Source organism: Bidens hawaiensis, unplaced genomic scaffold, assembly GCF_021521415.1.
Source record: "Bidens hawaiensis isolate Kalapana, Puna unplaced genomic scaffold, B.hawaiensis_p1.1 tig00032489_1, whole genome shotgun sequence".
Taxonomy (NCBI): domain Eukaryota; kingdom Viridiplantae; phylum Streptophyta; class Magnoliopsida; order Asterales; family Asteraceae; genus Bidens; species Bidens hawaiensis.
Genome location: NW_027495549.1, coordinates 150,951 through 170,754, shown reverse-complemented (window position 1 = coordinate 170,754; position 19,804 = coordinate 150,951).

Sequence of the window (19,804 nt, the reverse complement as noted above, 5' to 3'; positions counted from 1 at the left end):
GCAATGGTTAAGAATGTGTCGGTTAACAGTCATCAAAACGATTCATGCGCTAAAAGGCTATTAATATGTTACCCAACATTATTGTATTATCTACATATACACTACAATAAATTCTTTAGGGGCAATGGTGCCGCTATTGTGTCACTACTAATTCTTCGTTGCTACTGCCTAGACCTTTGCCACTAATTCCTACCCCGGAGATTTCGCTGGAAAACCTTTCAAAGACATATTTCCAAATTTTCTTAAGCAATAAATACACGATTAATTTGCACGAGAGTTTGAACTTGAAAATGAAATAAAACACCATTAATTTCTCATTAAATCGGTCGTAATACAAAATTTACACAAACAAGAGACGTACAAGTGACTGGAGCTCTAGCTAAAAAAACACCACCCACAATTTGTACAATATACACTAGATAAAAACTAGTGTTGCCGCCGAAGTTGCGAGTGCACCAGAGCTACAGCTGAAGTTGCCACCGAGTTGTAGTTGCGCCCTAGTGGTGGCCGGTTGCAAGTGAAAGAAGTTGGAGCGATGGCGGGCGAGGCGGGTGTGCTTATTTGGTGGAGGGGTGTGGTAATTAATTAGATTGAATGTGGGTGTGTTTGTTTGGAACGTTGTGAATTTAAGATGGTGACCATTAGATCATGAGCTTATCGACGGTAAGGAACATTTGCAAATGGAGCACACGAATAGAACTTTACCGGCGACGTCCGGCATTAGCAGCTACAGACTAGGTTGTCACCGCAATGCCTGGCGTCGCCGTAAAAGTGGATATCTAGTAGTGGTAATACATAAATTCATAAACAAAAAAGAACAAATATATCCCTAATAATGTTTATAATAATCAAATACATAACCCTAAACATGATTAGGGTTTAGGAGAATCTTCAACAAGCTTTGGTCTGCCTTTTCCACAGCCATTGCAGCCTATGTGAAAGTACAACTTTAATCCCTAGTGCATTTAGCCGCATTCAAGTCTGACTTCCTCACATACAAACTTCATTAGTATAGATTTGTAGCCCGTTCCGGGTCTTTAACTGAAACTGGGAATAGGCATGGAAAAGCTCGATCAACGTCCTTCTCTCCTGAGGTTTGAAATGTGGAGGTACCTTTACCGTCACCTGCTAGATCTGTCTGCCACAGGTTAGCGACATAAAGTGCGAATAAAGGTTCAGCGGAACATTTTCTTCAACAACTAAAGCCCTTATTATCCCCGCAGAGCCTCCAAAGGAAGTAAAGACTACAAGCCCCTAAGGAAGTTCCTTGCCCACTTATTGGCATATACCTTGATTATGTTTCATGTCTGCGAATCATATTTATGTTCGACCCCCTTCTCTGTTGGCGAATCGACTTCAGCTCATGTACTTATTTCCTTAAGGCCGTTTGAAAAGTATTTGTTCTTTAAAGATCTTCGGCTCCTTTTGAAGAGGAGAAATGGTGAAAGCTAATAATAACTTTTTTGCCATAACTTACTTGGAAAAGGGAAACTCATGTTTTTTCCTTAATCAGTTATTTGCCTCCTTCTGCTACTAGTGATTCAATTCCAAAGATGGAGGAAGTGTTACCCAGCGTTGAAGTGAAGTTCCTTGTCCCAACGTCCTTCGTCCTATTGGGAGGGCCCATTACTTTGGCAAAGAAGGCCCTACCTCAGACATTCAATCAACCGGTTTAGACAAAATGAGGGCAAGTCATCATGTATCAAACTAGGGTATCGTCTCTTGGGCTTTTGAATGGCTACTGCCTAATGCGTCATTTGACCTCAGTCATTTCAGGCAAAAGGATCCGTTCTTGGACTTCGGTTAGGGCAAACCCTTGTTCATCTTGAGTTCTGCTGGACTTTCCAACTATATCTTGAATATCCTTCACCCTTGCCAACTTGTTTCGACGATCCCTTGTAGCAACCATTGTTCCATAATTACACTCGATCACGTCCTAATTAATTTGCGTAGAGTTCTTTCATCAACATATTATCTTCATACTCAAGGCCAAGATCTTTGGCAATCACTGTTCACAGATTATATTCATTTACCCGCAACATTCCACCCTCTCCTCTCTTTTCACAGTAATATATAGATCAAACATTTCAATTTTCGAGTAAATAAAAAATCAATCCAATATATGTAGAAACTTAACCCTTATTTTCTCTCTATATTTGTGAAATCATCGATATCCAATAGAGTATGCAATTACTGAAACGATTACAACTGCGGATTCATGTATGGATAATTCGTAAAATAAGATACCAGATATAAATTCTTAAGATCCTCATATTCGCTATCACTTCGCAAAGCAATCTTGTTTTCTGATCATATGTCCGAGTTTGTTTCAAGAATCCATTCACTCATAATTTCATTATCATCCTCAAACATCGGACTAATTTCGCACTTGTTTCCCTCAAACTTAAATTGAAAACCTTGCATTCTTAATTGTTCCAGACTTGGTATATTTTTGTCAATGTCTAGAACGTAAAATACGTGTGTGTATCGATCCCAAAAGATTTCTTAATCTTGTTAAATTGAGGGCAAGATGATTACGACAATGAGTATTAATTAACATACCATATTTCGGACCATAACCCTTGATCCGTTCTAGATGCTATGTGTTCATCAGCATGATCTGTAACAGATTATTAGCCTTGAATTCCCATGTTAATTGCTTGACGATCAATAGTGTCGCCTCGTCTTATTCCTTGAGTTTGCATTATTAGATCAAATCCCAGGCTCTCTACGCTTGTTATAACCACCGTTCTTTCTATTTTTGATTCTGCAAGTTCTTTCCATCTTCTTCGTAATTGTGTGAGAGTGAAATGAATTCGTGAAATGTATACGGCTCTGATACCAGTTTATTTGATATCAAGAACACAATTACACAAACACAATGATGATTTGAATGATAAAAAGAAAATTGGATTAATCGAATTTATTAGATCAATCTTGGTGATTAACACGGATTACATAATAGTTTATATAACTATATGAACATAAAAATTGCATGTAACTACCAACCTATAACCATTGCAACGATTAAGAATGAGCCGGTTAACAGTCATCAAAATAATTAACGTGTTAACGCTGTAAATGTGTTACCCGACATTATTGTTTTGTCTAACATGTAATAAATAAAATAATAAATACAAATATAACCCTAATAATGTTTATATTAATCTAATATTAACAACACTCTCAAAGCCGTTCATAAAAAATATGCACACTCATGAAAGACCTGATATGATTAACCTCATGTCACCTTGAAAAATGTACTTGTGACTTATCAAATCAACCAATAAGTAAAACTTGGTGTCAGTGCAATCTATTGCTTAGATGTTAGAAGGACAACTATTGTTGTTGCAATAACATAAAGGCTAGGTCGATTAAGATGAAAGGCATGAGCGTGGCAAAGTACGTGTGCATCTGCCTACGTAAACTCATTCCATGTCGCGAGAAGTTAATATATAATTTTTTTAGTTCTCGGTTTTATGAGTACTCTTAATTCCAAGTATGCGCACCGGCCACTTAAGTTCAGTAATTATTTAAAGCTTTAGAGATGTTTTGTTTAATCAGCTGATTAGTAAAATCTAGAAATGTAGGTTACTATTTTTATGCTAACATGAAAAGTTTCTACTTATAATAACTAATTATGCATCTTTGGATGGTATGATTAACACACAGCATGCTAAGTAACTATTAACTGAAGGCCTCGGGAACGATTAAACGAACAATACTAAGTAAGTAATAACAATTATAATGAACGAATCTTGTATTATTAATTGAAACTAAAAACGGTTTGATTTACAATGGTGGTGGCCGGAGGTATTTATACCCTTGCCGGCAGTTACATTTTACCGTCACGACGGTTCGTACATACGACACGATGTTTCGTTTATATTCTTATTAATTACAATAATATACACAAACTTCTACTAATTACACTGTGTACCCTAACTTTTTAACTGAACTTTCTAACAAAGTTTATCTATTCTATAATAACTAACGAAATCTTTAACGAGATCGATGATTAACCAACATTAACTAATAGGATAACTATAAATTAGTAGTGTTAATCTAGATTTGCTAAGGATGTTCTTGACTAATATTTCTTTGTTTAATTTATAAGCGAGTCTCGTCTTCATTATGTTATTCTTTCTTGTTGCAGTTCTTTCTTGCGGGAATATGCAAGTATGGGTCATCTTGCATGTATGATCATCGCTTACCGTCGCCATTACTTAATTTCTCGCTGCATTTCAACGCCCTGGGATTTCCAAAACGATGGGTAACTTACTGCTTCATATGTCTTTTTGAAATACAACTTATTAAAGTCGAAGAACACATATTGTAAACATATGATTACTAGATTCATGGGCGTATTAAATTCTATTAATTTTCTTCTTAACCAGGGACAGCCGGATTGCTATTTGTACATGCGTACCGGAGTTTGTGGTTACGGAACAGCCTGTCGATTTCACCACCCCGAGCCTGTATTGTATTATCCTTATCAAGGGTATGGTCCATATGTTGGTGGTGAAGCTGTTCAGTATCAAAACGGATACACACGAATTGATAATGGTTGGAATCAACGTGTAACGTTTATAAGCATCAGGGAGCCGGCAGTACCTCTCAACGACATTGGCCTGCCATTGAGGCCAGTATGTTTCTAAATCCTTTGTAGCTTCTTAAATTTGATTTGCATGTGATTTATCCCAAAATCATTATACTTTGCACATAAAATAGGGGTGTGCGTGGTGCGGTTCGGTGCAGTTTTTGACTAAAACCGAACCAAAAAACCCTTTCGGTTTGATGATTTTTTAAAACTATTCGGTTTCGGTTTTTTCGGTTTTCAGTTTTTGGTTTTTGGGTTCGGTTCGGTTTTAGATGCGGTTTTTTCGGTTTGCTAATCAGAGAACTTTTTGGGAAAAAACCCAAGATATTGAAATTGAGCATGATATTTTTTAAAAAAAAACTGATGATTAATAGAATATCGAATATTTGGACTTCAAATATTAAAAGCTAATAAAAGATACATTTAAAATCAAAATTCAAAATCTAACATAGTTCTATTAGTTATTAACCATATCTAGTAAACCAAATACATTTGTTACTAACCATATGTTAAAATTAAAACTAAACAAATTGTCATCGGTAGATTTTGCTTTAATGGTTAGGGATTTACGGTTAAGCTATTATGGTTATTTCAATTTTTGATTATTTCGGTTAGGTTCGGTTTTTGTAAAATTTTTAAACCAAACTGCTGGTTTCTAATACGGTTTGGTTTTTTCGGTCGGTTTTTTTGGTTTTTTCGGTTTCGATTCGGTTATTTCGATTTTGTGCACACCCCTAACATAAAATACAAAAAACTTACCATAGTGTACGTGTATGTTTCTTGGTGTCACAGGAGAAGAACCTATGCCGCAACTATGAAGGTACCGGTCGTTGCAGATACGGGCGTGGATGTAAGTTTAATCATCCCATGAAGCAACCTTAAAGGCGAAAAGTATCATCGACATGCAGCCAGGAACTAAATAATTTCGAGAATAAGTTTAAGTTCTATTGTAGAGCTTTTGTCATGGATATTTCTTATAACTGTTAATGTTGATTATGTTTGATATATGGATCATGGTTGTCGTTGATTCTCGGTAAAGCCGAACGGATATTATAACTGATATTGAATTATGGATTATGGCTGTGTATCTATTGATGTCATTTTTAGTTTTTTATGTTATAGTTTCAATTAGGTGTGTGTATGTCAAAGAGTAACAGATTACTAAAACAAACAGGTGATGAGATTATGAATTTCCAGTTGGAATAACTCGGCCGACGATGTTTTAAGTTAAAGGCCAAAGATTGCTGCTTGTTCTTCGTCCTCCGTTAATTAATTTTCTTGTTGCCTGTTTTCCTGCCACTTTATTGTAAACGTTTTCTAGAAATGGAAGTTATATCTCATGTTTACAGTAATTAACCAAAATTATTTAAATGATATAAGACGTTCGAAGATACTGTGTTATGCGCTCTACACAAATGCAAAAAAGATTGTTGTCGGGCGAACCAGACACTCCAAAAGAAACCAATGTAACAAAATCACTGCAATAGGATTTAAACTAATTTTCGATGTACTTGTTCTATTCTTGGTTGTTGAGGACGTGTTTTTTGTCATGTTTTTCGTATGTTTGTATTTGTTCTTTTTACATTATCTGTTCTTCCATTGCGATTGCGGTGAAGAGAAGTATTCAGTAATTCTGTGTTTGAGTATTATTAGGAATTAGAGTTCGAGTAGGAAATAAGTTAAGGAAAGTATAAATAATAGATGGTGTAGGTCATTGTATTTCTTAGCAAGTTCTTGTTTTCGGGATTGATATATTAATAAGAAAGAATCATGGTGAGTTACCACAAAGTATTGTGTTGCCGTCTCCAATTAATTTCGAAGGTAACTCTCACTGATGTCCTACCGTCGAGACTGGTATGTATTCAAATTCTTTATGGCTTACAAACTTTGATTTACATGTTCTTGTTTCTTTATATCTTGTGCATCTGCCCATAGTCATTGTACAATCTGGATACGAAATACTTAAAAGAAGCTGACTTAGCTTATATTTCATCGAGTGTAGGAAAAATAGTGTGTCGTTGCAAGTTCGTCATGGTTGCAAATATTATCATTCACCGAAAAGTACTATGAAATAGGATGAATTGAGACGGTATTTTGTAAATACGTAATTATCTTGAATAGATTAACCATTTTTTTATTTTCCGATCGCCTGAGAAAAGTATAAATGATAAAAATTATTTCCCCGACAACCAAGAATAGATTGAGAACTATCGCGAAAAGTTAAATCATATTCTACCCATAGTTATTAAAAGCGTGCGCTTTTAGCGCTTAAGCGCATTTAAGCGTCAGGCGCATTAAATGCGAGTTGCATGCCTAGATATTTAAAGCGCAGTAACTGTTCCCAGCATTCCCATGTGTATTAAATATCATTTAAACAACCTTTTCCTATTTTCTAGGAGTACCTAAAACTCCACTATACCATAATTAATTATATAGGACACAAAATCATCAAGAAACTAAGAAATTATAGGTTAGTTTCGTTCTTAATTTCCTATTTTCGAATTTCTTTCCTTTATTCTGCATTTTATGTTCTTTATTTCTTATAATCTTATGTAACTTTAATATTCGATTCAGCAAATGGTTTCTTCTCAGGTTGATGATGATTAAGTTGTTTTAGTTTTTGGTTTTTCTATGTTTTGGTTTTTGGTTTTTCTAATTATTATGATGTACTTGGTACTACTTCATGTTTTGGATTTTGGTTGTTTTATAAACTATTGGAAGAATAAATGTATACTTTCTTATTAAGATGCTCTATTTTAGTTAAAATTTTGTTTTTTAATGTGCGTTTTTTTTAAATCGGGCGCTTTTTTTGCGCTTATCGCATTTGATAACTATGATTCTACCGCTTTTGTTAGGAGAGTGAAGAAACACGGATCCAATCCCCGAGTATGGGTCCTGGATCCAATGAGTCCACAGGGTAAGATACGATAATTACTACCAATGATATGAGTGTGACTTCCCAAAGTCCAATGACTGGAACCTGCAAAACAGACACCGTGAGTCTCGTTACAGGAAGGACAAGAGAGGGGGTCTTCCTGTAACCACCCTCCGGCGTGAGAATCAGTAACGTTCGTAAATGGAGAAAGTACTGAAGTAAACAGACTAAGTGTAGTCAGAATGCCAGTGAGTGAATGAATACCTCATACCGTTTGACAAGGTATTTATAGCCGAAGGATGTAGGAAGGTGATTGGGCCAGCTATCCTCTTCCAGAAGATCTTTGATAACTGCCTGGACGCGTGTCCTCTTGTGATAGGTTGAGCTATACGTCCCATGTGCATGGGTATAACAACCTGGACACGCGTCGCCCAATGATAGGATGGATTGCACCTTGGCCATGTGCACGGTTGTAACAAACTGGCCAGGTGTCCTTTATTTATTGGCTGTTCAGTCATGTATTCCCCAAGTAAGAATCATGAACCTTCTTCTAGAGAGTATTTGAGTGATGACAGCTGTCCCGCTGGCATTGCCTTCCGGATGTTTAGGCGGACAGATATCCTATCCTGCTGATGACTTTTGAGGATGCCAGGATGCTTCCGCGTGTGTTGTGAGGACGTTCCTCCTCATTCGTGATATGCGGGTGGTCCATGTGTTCCGCGGGTGGTTTACAAGAGGATTCTCTGTGACCCGCGGGGGTACTTAAGGGTATTTGGGTCTTTTTGGGTACCCTACCTCTACAAGTCCCCCCAGTCCAGTGTTTCTTTCGTGTGAAATCTTTTATGCGGGTGAAATTCTGGACTTAATGCGTGTTGGGGATTTTTATTGTTCAAAAATTAGGTAGAAAATATCTTCTGATGGTGTGGATAATCATGAAAAAGGACAAGTTGACCACTCGCAGGTGTGTGAACAGGTGATGGAACGTTTTTTACGGCTGTCACTATACCCGACTGTACAACTTTTTCTCTTTTGCGAATTTCCCGCGTGACATGGCAGTCACTGGTTACTGTTCATATCTCATCGCATTAATTGCGATGGGTATAAATAAGGAGAGATTCCTTTCTTAAGAAGTTTTATCACTCTTTTCCTCTGATTATCTTCTTATTCTCTCTCTGATAAAGTATCAAATCTTTCTTATATGTCTTCCTTAAATCTTCCTAAAATGTCGAATGTTCATACTGAAGTTGATGAGATAGAAATTGCATGGGACTACTCAGAATATGAAAAGTTACTGGAAACGTATGGTATTCCACCCGAGTGGGAACCAGAGTTTCCTTCTATCGGTTCTATAGCCAGTTTCCCACCGCCTCGAAAAATGGCTTTGTATGCCGATTATTTTGTTCATGGGAACTTTCGTTTACCCATAACGAGATTCCTTCAGAAGGTGTTAGCTGCCTATGGAATCCATTTATCTCAATTGCATCCTCGTGCTATGATGCGAATTCTTCATTATGAATTCGTATGCATAGCACGTGACATGGTGCCACATATTGATCGATTTCCAGTTTTTTACCGTCTTGCCATTCGTGATGGTTGGTATACGTGTCAGGGGTTCTCTGACCGAAGCATCGGATATGAAGTTGAAAAGGTATCTAAAGATTGGTGGAATAAGTTCTTTTGGATTTCTGAGGACGTGGTGCTGTTAAACATGGTTCGCCGTCCGGTGAATTCTGCCCTTCCGGACATTGTTACCGCTAACCATGAAGGTCAAGAATGGTATCGTGTACTTACGATGGAACCAACACCAATGCGGGTACTGCCAGAAGAAGCCCTGGTGTGGGAAGGCATGAGTCGCTTATGGGCCTTAGAATTTATGGAGCCTATTTTTGTTGACTTATATGAACGTAAGTTATTCTTACTGTTTTTTCTTCTTTCTTTTCTTTTTTTTTTTGCGATGTATTCTATAATTAAATTTTTTATCTCCTCAGGTCGGGGTTCGATGTTTAATGCCCTTTTTGAAGATAGGGGTTGTGTCCGACATGGCATCCGGGATGCCAGTGGCATGCCTACTCTCGAGAAAACTAAGTCTCGCTTCCTTTTTCCAAAGAAGGTGCGGGCTGAACCCATAGTCTCGAACGCCACCTTTGAGACAGGTGCGTATGTTCTAAACCCTCATCCGCTTTTTGCTATTACTTCTGACGGGACGATCGCCACTTTATTGTCGAGTGACGATGACGGCAATAGTTCTGACTTCTTGATCTCCCAAGGAGAGAGGGAATCTGATGATGACATACCTGAACCTTCTTCTGTCTCCCATTTGTTGGCAGAATTAGAGAAAAAGAGAGCTTTTATGGCTTCTCAAGCAGGACAAGCGGGTGTCGAGATTGCGGATGTTGAGGCGGGACCTTCGAAGAAGAAACGAAAAATTCGTCGTCCTAAGAAGCCACAATATAGCCTTGCTGACCGTATTGACACTGTTGAAGGTACATACTAATCTTTTTAAGTACTATATTTTCATAAGATGTGTAGCTAAAAAAAGCTTTTGTGTTTGTAGACCCACTGATCTTTAGTGAAGATGTCTCTGAGAAGTTGCCTACACCAACTCCTCAAACTGAACAGCAACCATCTCCTTCTCCAGAGAAGAATGTGGAGGATAAGCCTCCGACTCCTCCTAGCAATATTAACACGGAGGATCAACCATCCTCACCTTTGGTAGAGGAGAGAGTGCCAACCCCTCCGATTGATACTGCCACTATAGAGGGGGCTAACATCCAGTTTGAGACTGATGATCGTTTTAACTATCTGAGGCTGGGGGTGGTAATGGTAGTCAGCAGGACAATCCTGCTGTTAATGAGGAGGGTTACAGGACTGAGGAGTCTCCTCCTCAACAACTTTTTTCAACCCCAACTCGCCTTAAACCTTCGGGTTCTCGTTACTATGGGGATACGGGCTTGGGTGATACACATGAATTGTTTGTCCCTCCATGGGGGATTACTAACGAGTCACGGTTTTCCCATCCTAGAACTTGTATGGATTTCGTTGAACATTGTATGCCACCCGCTGAGATGGCAGTTCAACGAGACCTTTCCCGCCATGACCTACATACCAACGTGGCTTACCACCTGGCTAATGCTTTAGCTGGTAGCCAAGAAGTCCTAAGTGAATGGCGTACCTTAGGCGGGAAGGTGAGAGAGGCCCGGCGGGCCGCTGAGGCTGCCAAGAAAGAAGCTGAGGAGCAACGCATTGCTGCCCAAACTGCTAAATGGAAGCAGATCGATGCGGAGAATGCCCTTAAAAGTGAACAAGATCGTAATGTTGTTGCTGCTCGCCGATGGAAGGAAGCTTGTGAGAAACAAAATTCCTTTCTTGAAGCTGCACGGGCGAAGACCCAAAAGGAAAAAGATGACTTAGCCCGCGCTCAAGAAGCTAATTCTTCCTTGGAAGATCAAGTGGCCCTTCAAGGTGCACGTATCCATGATCTCGAGGCGGAGCTAAAGTTGCAGAAGGAGCGAGCCGAACTTAAAGACCAGAGCGCTGCTGAAATTCAGACTGCCTATGACTCTCTTCTTCGAGCTCATGAGGAAGCTATCGCGGAATCGAAGGAATTCCAAGCGCGGGCAGAGCGTGCAGAGCAGGACCGTCAATGGTTCCTTACTCGGGGAGTTGATGCTGTAAGTTAATCTTTTATCGTTTATTATTTCGCTCTTATTCTTTGATATTGGGAACTTATGTTTTTGTCTCAACAGGTCGTCCGCCATATTAAAGGAAGTAAGGAGCTGAATGATAGCTTTGCTAATGTGATGGCTGCCTCTTCTTCGCTAGGGCGTGTGGCGGGCTTCCATGAAGGAGTGAGTTATACTCGAAGCAACCGCACATTTCAATACCATCCGCTATATGGTGTAAACGTCAAACAAGATCGTGCGGACCGGGTCAAGGAGCATGACACTTTAGTTTTTCCTTTACAAGATGCGCTTCCGGAGTTTGCTTCTGTATACGACGACGTGCAACTTTTGAAGAGTTACCTTGGGGAGGAATCTGAGGATGATTCTTCAGAAGATACTTCGCAGAAGGCTCCGGAAGATCCATCAGGCTCGAACCCTTAGGATATTCTTAGATTTTTATCACTTGTAGTTTTTCTTTCTCGTTTTGTAAGTATCTTTTGAATAATTAATGAGAAAACCTCTTTGAATTTTGTGGACATTCAACTGTTTGGAGAAAATATCTCTAAAAGATATTTTTGAAATTTACAGCTTTTTTGAAATGTTTAAACGTTTGGATAACTATGATGACGTGGCGGAGAGAGAAACTCTTTGAGGACAACTGACAAGACGTGGAGAACGCCAGTGACAGCCTGTTTGCATTATCTTGAAATTCCCGCCTGACGTGTCAACCATCTGGCGGTCCGCGGTTTCTCTCTCCTCTGTCACTTTATGAATCGCATTAATTGCGATGGGTATAAATATAACCCTTGCGATTTCCACTTAATCTTTATCTCTTTCAGATTTCTCCCAAACACTTGAAACTTTTATGCAACTTTCTGAGATTCCTTAATTTTCTTGAAACTGAAATGGCTAAAGAGAAGAAGAATACTCCCACCATCAACGACGTTGTCGTCTGTCTTAAAGAATAAGATTATAATGACGTTGTTAATGTTTACGGATTAACGACGGAGTGGAAACCGAAACGTCCTGCTAGTGGTTCTATTGCCACTAGTCCTCCTCCGAATAAAATGGCTGTCTACGTGGACCATTTTACCACGGGGAACTTCCGGGTTCCGATTACCAAATTTGTCGGATCGATCTTAACAACTTATGGGATTCATCTATCCCAGATCCATCCGTTTGGGATGTTGAGAATTCGACATTTCGAATTTTGTTGCCAAACTCATAACCTAGAACCGACTGTTGGCATTGTTGCCGTTTTTTATAAGATGACCTTTCGTGATGGATGGTACAGTTTTGCCTCCATCGAGAAGAGGATTATAGGAACGGAATGGCTCCGTAGCCTTCATGGCTGGAAGCCAAATTTTTTCTGGATTCATGAGGACGTTATTCCGTTCAAGATGACGAAACGTAAGGCGGACGCTCCCATGCCCGTAGTTATTGCCAGTGCTCATGAAGATCAGGCGTGGTATAAAACATTGGTCTCCACGCCAACTCCTCTACGCCCAATTCATGAAGGGGCGATGGTGTGTGCAAAGATGAGCCGCCTGTGGCCGTTTCCAAGTCTGGAACCGTACTACGAGGGGACCAACAAGAGTAAGTTTGTTGTTATCTCTTTTTTGTCATTAAGTATTTTCTAACTTTGTTTTCTTGCTTTATGTAGGTGAAGGTTCCGCCTTTAATACTTAGTTGGATCGCGAGGGGGGAATGATGGTGTGACGCCCAATCGATAAGAGGGATGCGCCTTTCCTTGAGCGCACCCATCATAATTTTATATTCCCCACAGCTTTCCGCCCGGAACCTAAAGTTTCCGAGGCGATGTATGCCAAAGGTGAGGCATATGTTAAAGATTGTATCCAGAAAGGTGAGGGCATTTTGAAACCCAAACCTATGACTGCTATTACTTCCAGCGGAGTGATTGTGCTCTTCTCGTCTAGCGAGGAGTCATCACTTTGTGAAGAAGCTTGTTCAACTAATGTTAATAGAGCTGTGGACTCATCTGCAGGTCTCACTCGCCAGAGGGCTGCGTCTAGCCAAACGGCGGATCAAGATGATGCTACAATTGAAGCATAAGGTAAAAGACCTGCGTCTGATGACGTCACTGCTGAGGGTGATCGTCAAGCGAGTGAGGCGGGTGTCTCCAAAGCGGCTGGAAAACGCAAGGTTAATCTAGTCAAGGTTGTCTCAAAGAAGAAGAAATCTAAAAAGACAAACCCTGCTGCTTTGGGAGCTCGTTTGGATCAACTCGACGCTGACGATCCTTCGTTAGGTAAGCTAAATCTTTATTATTGTGAATTAGAATGTGTCTAACTCATTTGTTGATGTTTTTCAGTGAACCTGGATAACCTCTCTGAAGGTATTTCCGGTTTGAAGGATTCTCCTGTTCGTCCACCACCACCGCCCCCTAATACTGCCAAGGACCCGGTAGTTGTGGCGGATGATTCGCCTTTGAAGGATAAGGGGGTCGACCCGACTGATCATGCCAAGGTGTCGTCCTCTTATAATGTTTACCGTTTCAGGGATCAAGGGGGTATAAGCACGTTCCCTATGCTTCCCAAACTTCCCCTACTCCTGAAGAGGAAGACCCTACCCCGCATCAACCTAATTGGACCCTACGTCGGGATTCGACATTCCGTGACGTGGACACATGTTATGAATTTCTGCGGGAGAGTCTACCGCATGGTGAAAAGGAAAGACGTCGCCTCAGTGTCCGCCAGGAGTTGCTGAACTCCCATACTTACTATGTGGCAAATTCTATTTCCACTACCCATGAGATAACCAGAGATTGGCTGGCAATGAATGAAGAATGGGACGAATTGGCGGCACTGCTTCCAATGCCAAAGAAGAAGCTCTTAGGACTATTAATGAAGCTAGGGAAGCCAACCAGGCCCTGGAGGCGGAGAAGGTTGCCCGATCTGCTGCCGAGGAAGCCAAGATTACTCTCCAAAAGCAACTGGATGAACAATCCAAGATGATGGCTGACCAGACCAGGTTGCTGGAAACCCTGCAGGCTGAGTCAGCAGCCAAGGACAAGCGATTGGCTGATCTTAATGTCAGAAATCGTGATCAAGCCCTAGACTGCACCAAACACAAGATGGAGCTTGTTCAGGCCAAGGCGGATCAAAAATGGCTATTGGCGGAAGCTATTCCCAAGGTATGTATTTTATTCTAGCCACAAATAATCTTAGTGTTTAGAGTTATTTATGCGTGATGATTTTGACAGGTCATTGCTGATGTCCGAGCTAGTGATGAGCTTGGGAATTGTGTTGCTATCCTCCTCAAAGCTTCTAAACAGGTCGGTCGCCAACTAGGCTTCCAAGAAGGTTATCAGTTTGGATTAAACTCCAAGCTTCCTGAGGAGTATGTTTTGGCTGGCAAAGATACCGTTGCCATCCTCAAACAGAAATCAAAGGACTTTGATTCTTTGAAATTTTCTTTGACGGAGCAGATATCCGAGCTTGCTGATAAGGAAGATAGCATCCAGCAGCTAAAGACTCTTCTTGAACTTGATAAAGAAAACGAAGAAGAAGAAGAAGAAGAAGAAGATGACGAACATGCTGATGATGCGGGAGGCGAGGGTGCGGAGCATAATGATGCTGCACCATGAATTTTTCTGTTCTTGTAACTTGATCTTTTTTATTTGTTTGTAATCCCATTTGTGTAAATAATGAAGGTTTTATTTTGTATCCGGTACACTTTGTTTATTTGTCATAATATAAGTGTTTTGTAGAATCTTCTTTGTATACCAATAAAGGATTACATAATAATACGAGTCTCATATGACTGAAAAGAAAATTTTCATAACTGAGGCGTAAGCCGATTTACAAGAAATGAAATTACAAAAGTTCTTAACAGCTAGTTAGGCACACAGGCCAAAAGAAAGACCAACTAAATGTAACATTTTCTCAGTTGGGCCCCATTCCAGGTTCTAGGGATCTCTGCCCCGTCCAACCTTTCAAGTTTGTAGGTACCTTTGGATAGAACTTTCTGGATTCTATAAGGTCCTTCCCAGGTAGGAGCCAACTTGCCCGAAGGCTCTTGCCCGGAGGCTTCATTATTGCGGAAGACAAAATCTCCCGCATCGAATTCACAACTTTGAACCCGCGAGTTATAATATTTTTGCAACTGTCGTTTATAATTATGCTCACGGATTGATGCTAGTTCTCTCCTTTCTTTAAGGAGGTTAAGGTTCATCCGGAGTTCATGATCGTTATCTTCGATCATGAGAACTCTAGCGGATGGGATTCCGATTTCGGCTGGAATCATGGCCTCTGTGCCATAAGTCAAATTAAAGGGGGTTTCAAAATTACTGGAATTTTTCTGAGTGCGGAAAGCCCATAGTACATGGGGCAATTCGTCCACCCAACCCGTCCTTTTAGTCCCTAGTCTGGCCTTGATTCCTTCTTTGATGGTCTGATAATTCGTTCAACTTGACCATTCGCTTGCGGGTGAGCTACAGAGGTGAAGGTTTGAGAAATGTGTAATTCTTTTAGCCATTCTTGTAACCCACTGTCCGCGAATTGTGTTCCGTTGTCACTAACGAGCTCTAGGGGGAGTCCGAAACGACATATGATGAATTCCCACAAGAATTTTTTAACACTCGCTGCTGTTATAGAAGCAACTGGTTTGGCCTCCACCGATTTTGTAAAGTAGTCGATGGCTACTATTAAGAATTTGACCCGTCCAGGGGCTTCAGGGAAAGGTCCCATGATATCAATAGCCCATTTTTGGAATTGCCAGGCTGAAGTGACTGGAACTAACTCGTTCTTTGGTCGTAGCGTGTTAGGGGCATGCCTTTGGCAAGAATCCCACTTTCTGATTTCATTTACAGCATCCAAGTGCATCCCCGACCAATAATATCCGGCATTCATTAACTTCGCCAGGACCATTCGCGGGCCAGCGTGAAGACCACAAATGCCTTCATGAACCTCTCTGATTAGGTAGTTCGGTCCTCAGCATCCACACATCGTAGTAGTGGTCCGAGGAAGGAACGTCGATACAAGACACCGTCAAGTATTTGATAGTTCAAGGCTTTGTGCTTTATCTTCCGGGCCGCTGTTTTTCCCTCTGGAAGTACTCCGGACGACAGGTATGCTGTAATCGGTGTCATCCAGGATTCCACTCCCATTTGGATCACTAAAACCTGATGTTGCGGGACAGACGGGCGGTCTAATATTTCGATGTGGATGTCTTTGGCAAAGTGTTCGAAGTTTGTTGAAGCCAATTTACTGAGGGCATCCGCTGATCTGTTCTCACTTCTCTTTATATGAATGACTTTGCAAGAAGAGAATTGGAGCATCAGATCTTTCGCTTGTGACACATATGAAACCATGATATCATTTTTTGCTTCGTATGTGCCGTTGATCTGTCCCGCAATCAACATGGAATCCACTCGGGCTTCCAAATGCTTAACCCAAAGCTTTTTAGCTATCCTCAAGCCTGCCAAAAAAAGCTTCATATTCTGCCTCATTGTTGGTACTTTTGAAGTCCAACTTTATGGCATATGTAAACTCATGGCCTTCGGGATTGACTAACCTAAGGCCTGCGCCACATCCCTCACTGCTTGAAGCTCCATCCGTAAATAAGGACCAAATTTGTCCTGATTCCGGGGGTGCTTGGGGTTGTTGCTCAATCAAACATTCTTTTTCTTTGTGATGCGGGACCTCTGTCACGAAGTCCGCCAACACTTGCCCTTTGATTGCTGGCCTAGGTTTGTATTCTATTGCGTGTTCACCTAGTTCGATGGCCCATTTGGCCAATCGCCCAGACAATTCTGGTGGCTTGCTGAGAACCTTTTTGAGCTTGTATCCAGTTAAGACATTGATGGGGTGCCCTTGAAAGTACCTGCGGAGGCGTCGTGCAGCGTAGATCAGTGCCAAAACAAGTTTTTCTAGCATGAAATATCTTGTTTCTGGGTCTGATAGTGTTCTGCTGACGTAGTAGATTGGTGTTTGAACATTCTTGCGATCTGTCAGAAGGACAGCCCCGATAGCAATGTCTGAGCCGATAGGTATAACGTTAAAGGTTCTCCCGCTTGGGGTGCTGTTAACGTGGGAAGTTCCATCAAACATTTTTTAGCCTCCAAAAAAGCTTTTTCGGCCTCCGCGATCCACTTAAATTGTGCTTTCTTGAGACAATTTCTTAAAGTTGAAATGAAAGGATGAGACTTGGCTGCATGATTCGCCAAAAAACGATTCAAGGCAACCAGTCGACCATTTAATGTCTGAACTTCTTTGAGGGAAGATGGGGAAGGCATGCGGGCTATAGCTTGAACTTTATCTGGATTAGCTTTGAAGCCCGCATCCGTGACAATCACTCCCAAAAACTTTCCTTCTTCCATTCCAAATGAGCATTTGGCCGGATTCAGCTTCATGTTGATACTTTTCAAGGTTTCGAACGTCTCTTCAATATCTATCAACATCTGGTCTTCCTCAACACTTTTTATTACGAGATCATCCATATACACTTCTAAATTTCGGCCAATTTGATCTTTGAACGCTATGTCCATCAATCGTTGATACGTGGCTCCCGCATTTTTCAGTCTGAAAGGCATCATTTTGTAAAAAAAGTGCCTTGATCGGTACGAAATGCTGTTTTGTCCTCATCGCATGCTGCCATGCGGATCTGATGGTAGCCCTTGTAGGCATCCAGGAAGCATTTGAATTTGAATGGTGCCACAGCATCAACCTTGAGATCTATTTCGGGTAAGGGATAACAATCTTTGGGACATGCTTTATTTAGATCTTTGAAATCAATGCACATCCGCCATGACCCATTGCTTTTGGGAACCATAACTGGATTAGCAACCCAGGTCTGATAACGAATTGGGCGGATGATTCCAGCTTGTAAGAGGTCCTGGACTTGCTCATTCATTGCTTTTGTTTGTTCCGGACCCATCTTACGTTGTTTCTGAACAATTGGCGTAAACAACGGGTTTACCCTTAACTTGTGTCCGCAATGTTCCTCGGAACACCGGTCATATCCGCGGGTTGCCATGCAAAAACATCAATATTCTTTGATAATAACTGTTTCAAGAAGGTCCGCACTATCTCGGAAATAGCAGGTCCTATTGTTACAGTTTGATCAGGAAATTTTTTGTTCAAAACCCATTTCTCTGGTTCAGTCTTCACAGTTTGTTTTGGAATTTTGCTTGGTTTTGAGCTCTCGGTTGCAAAGCAGTGCCGATTAACATAAATTATTGCTATGTCAGTGCAAGTTGGAACTCCTACTGCACCGTGTGCTGTGGACGGATGAGCATTAAAGTCACCAATCGCTTCTCATCCAAGAATAATGTCATGTTTTGATGTTGTTGGCAGAACCAAAAACTCGACTTCCTCAGTCCTAGAGTGAATTCCGTCACTTAAGGTGACTGGGAATGAAATTACACCCCGCGGATGCATTATTTCCCCTCCGAACCCCGATACTGGAGCGTGGATGGGGTTTAATCTTTCCTTATCTTCCTCGTCAAGCTGTTCAAAACATTGTTCATACATAATGTCGGAAGTACTACCGGTGTCGAAGAAGACGTATTGGGAACGGTAGTGTCCGAATTGGGCAGTGATGATCAAGGGGTTTTTGTTATTCGGGCCCCCCTTGATACGAGGAAAGATCACTGGCTCATTCTTCCAGTCCTCATCATCAGACTCCTTCCTCTTTTTCCTTGTATCGTACCCGCCTTGTATCATATGGACGTTTAAATCTCTGACTTGCTTTTTACTCGGGCCTTGGATATCCCGTGCGGGAGCTTTACCATTGTCAGGTTTTCCACCTTTTACCAAGTGTCCAAGTTTTCCAGACTTTACAGCTGCTTCAATTTCATTTTTTAATGTTCTGCATTCATTCGTATTATGACCAATGTCATCATGATACGAACAACGCTTTTTCGGGTCAAGGAATGATCTTCTTATCAGTGGCTGTGGTTTTTTAAAATTCACGTTCTCCGTGGTGAGAATTTCGGCAGGAGACTTTGAAAGGGGAGTCCAGTTATTGGGACCTCGGTTCGAGGGTCCCACTTTGTTTTTGTTGCCTATGAGGGATCGTGCATCAAATGATTTTGATGCTTCCGCACTTGGCTGAAGCCTTGACCAGATAGGGCCTTTCGCCTGTCTATTAGGTCTTGGAGTTTGAAACTCGACTTTGAATTTTTGCTTCGGGTTACCATTTCTCAATGTTTTCTCAGTGTTAGCATACACCATTGTCGCAGTCATGAGATCGTCCCACTCTTTTGGCATTCCATCTCTGCCAGTAAGTGTGCGGACTAAATCATCACATCTGATGTTTTTGCGGAAGGCGCCCCGAAGCATGTCTTTACTAATTCCATCGATGTTCAGGCTCTCATCATTGGACTTGGTGATAAAATCTTCTATAGACTCGTTATCGCGACGAACGACATCTAAAATTTCTGATTGGTCTCGAGTATGTTTCTTCTGCTGACTGAACTGCTGAGAAAATTTTTTCACCAAATCGTCCCAACTGGAAATTTCACCATCAGGCAACTTTTCAAACCACTCTCTTGCTGCCCCTGTTAGTGTCAATGCGAACATATGACACCAATAGGGAAGCGTCCAACCACTAACACCACCTACCGCCACAAAGTTCTGGAGATGATCGCTTGGATCAGTCATACCATTGTATTTACCTACTGATGTAGGTATTTTAGCATTAACA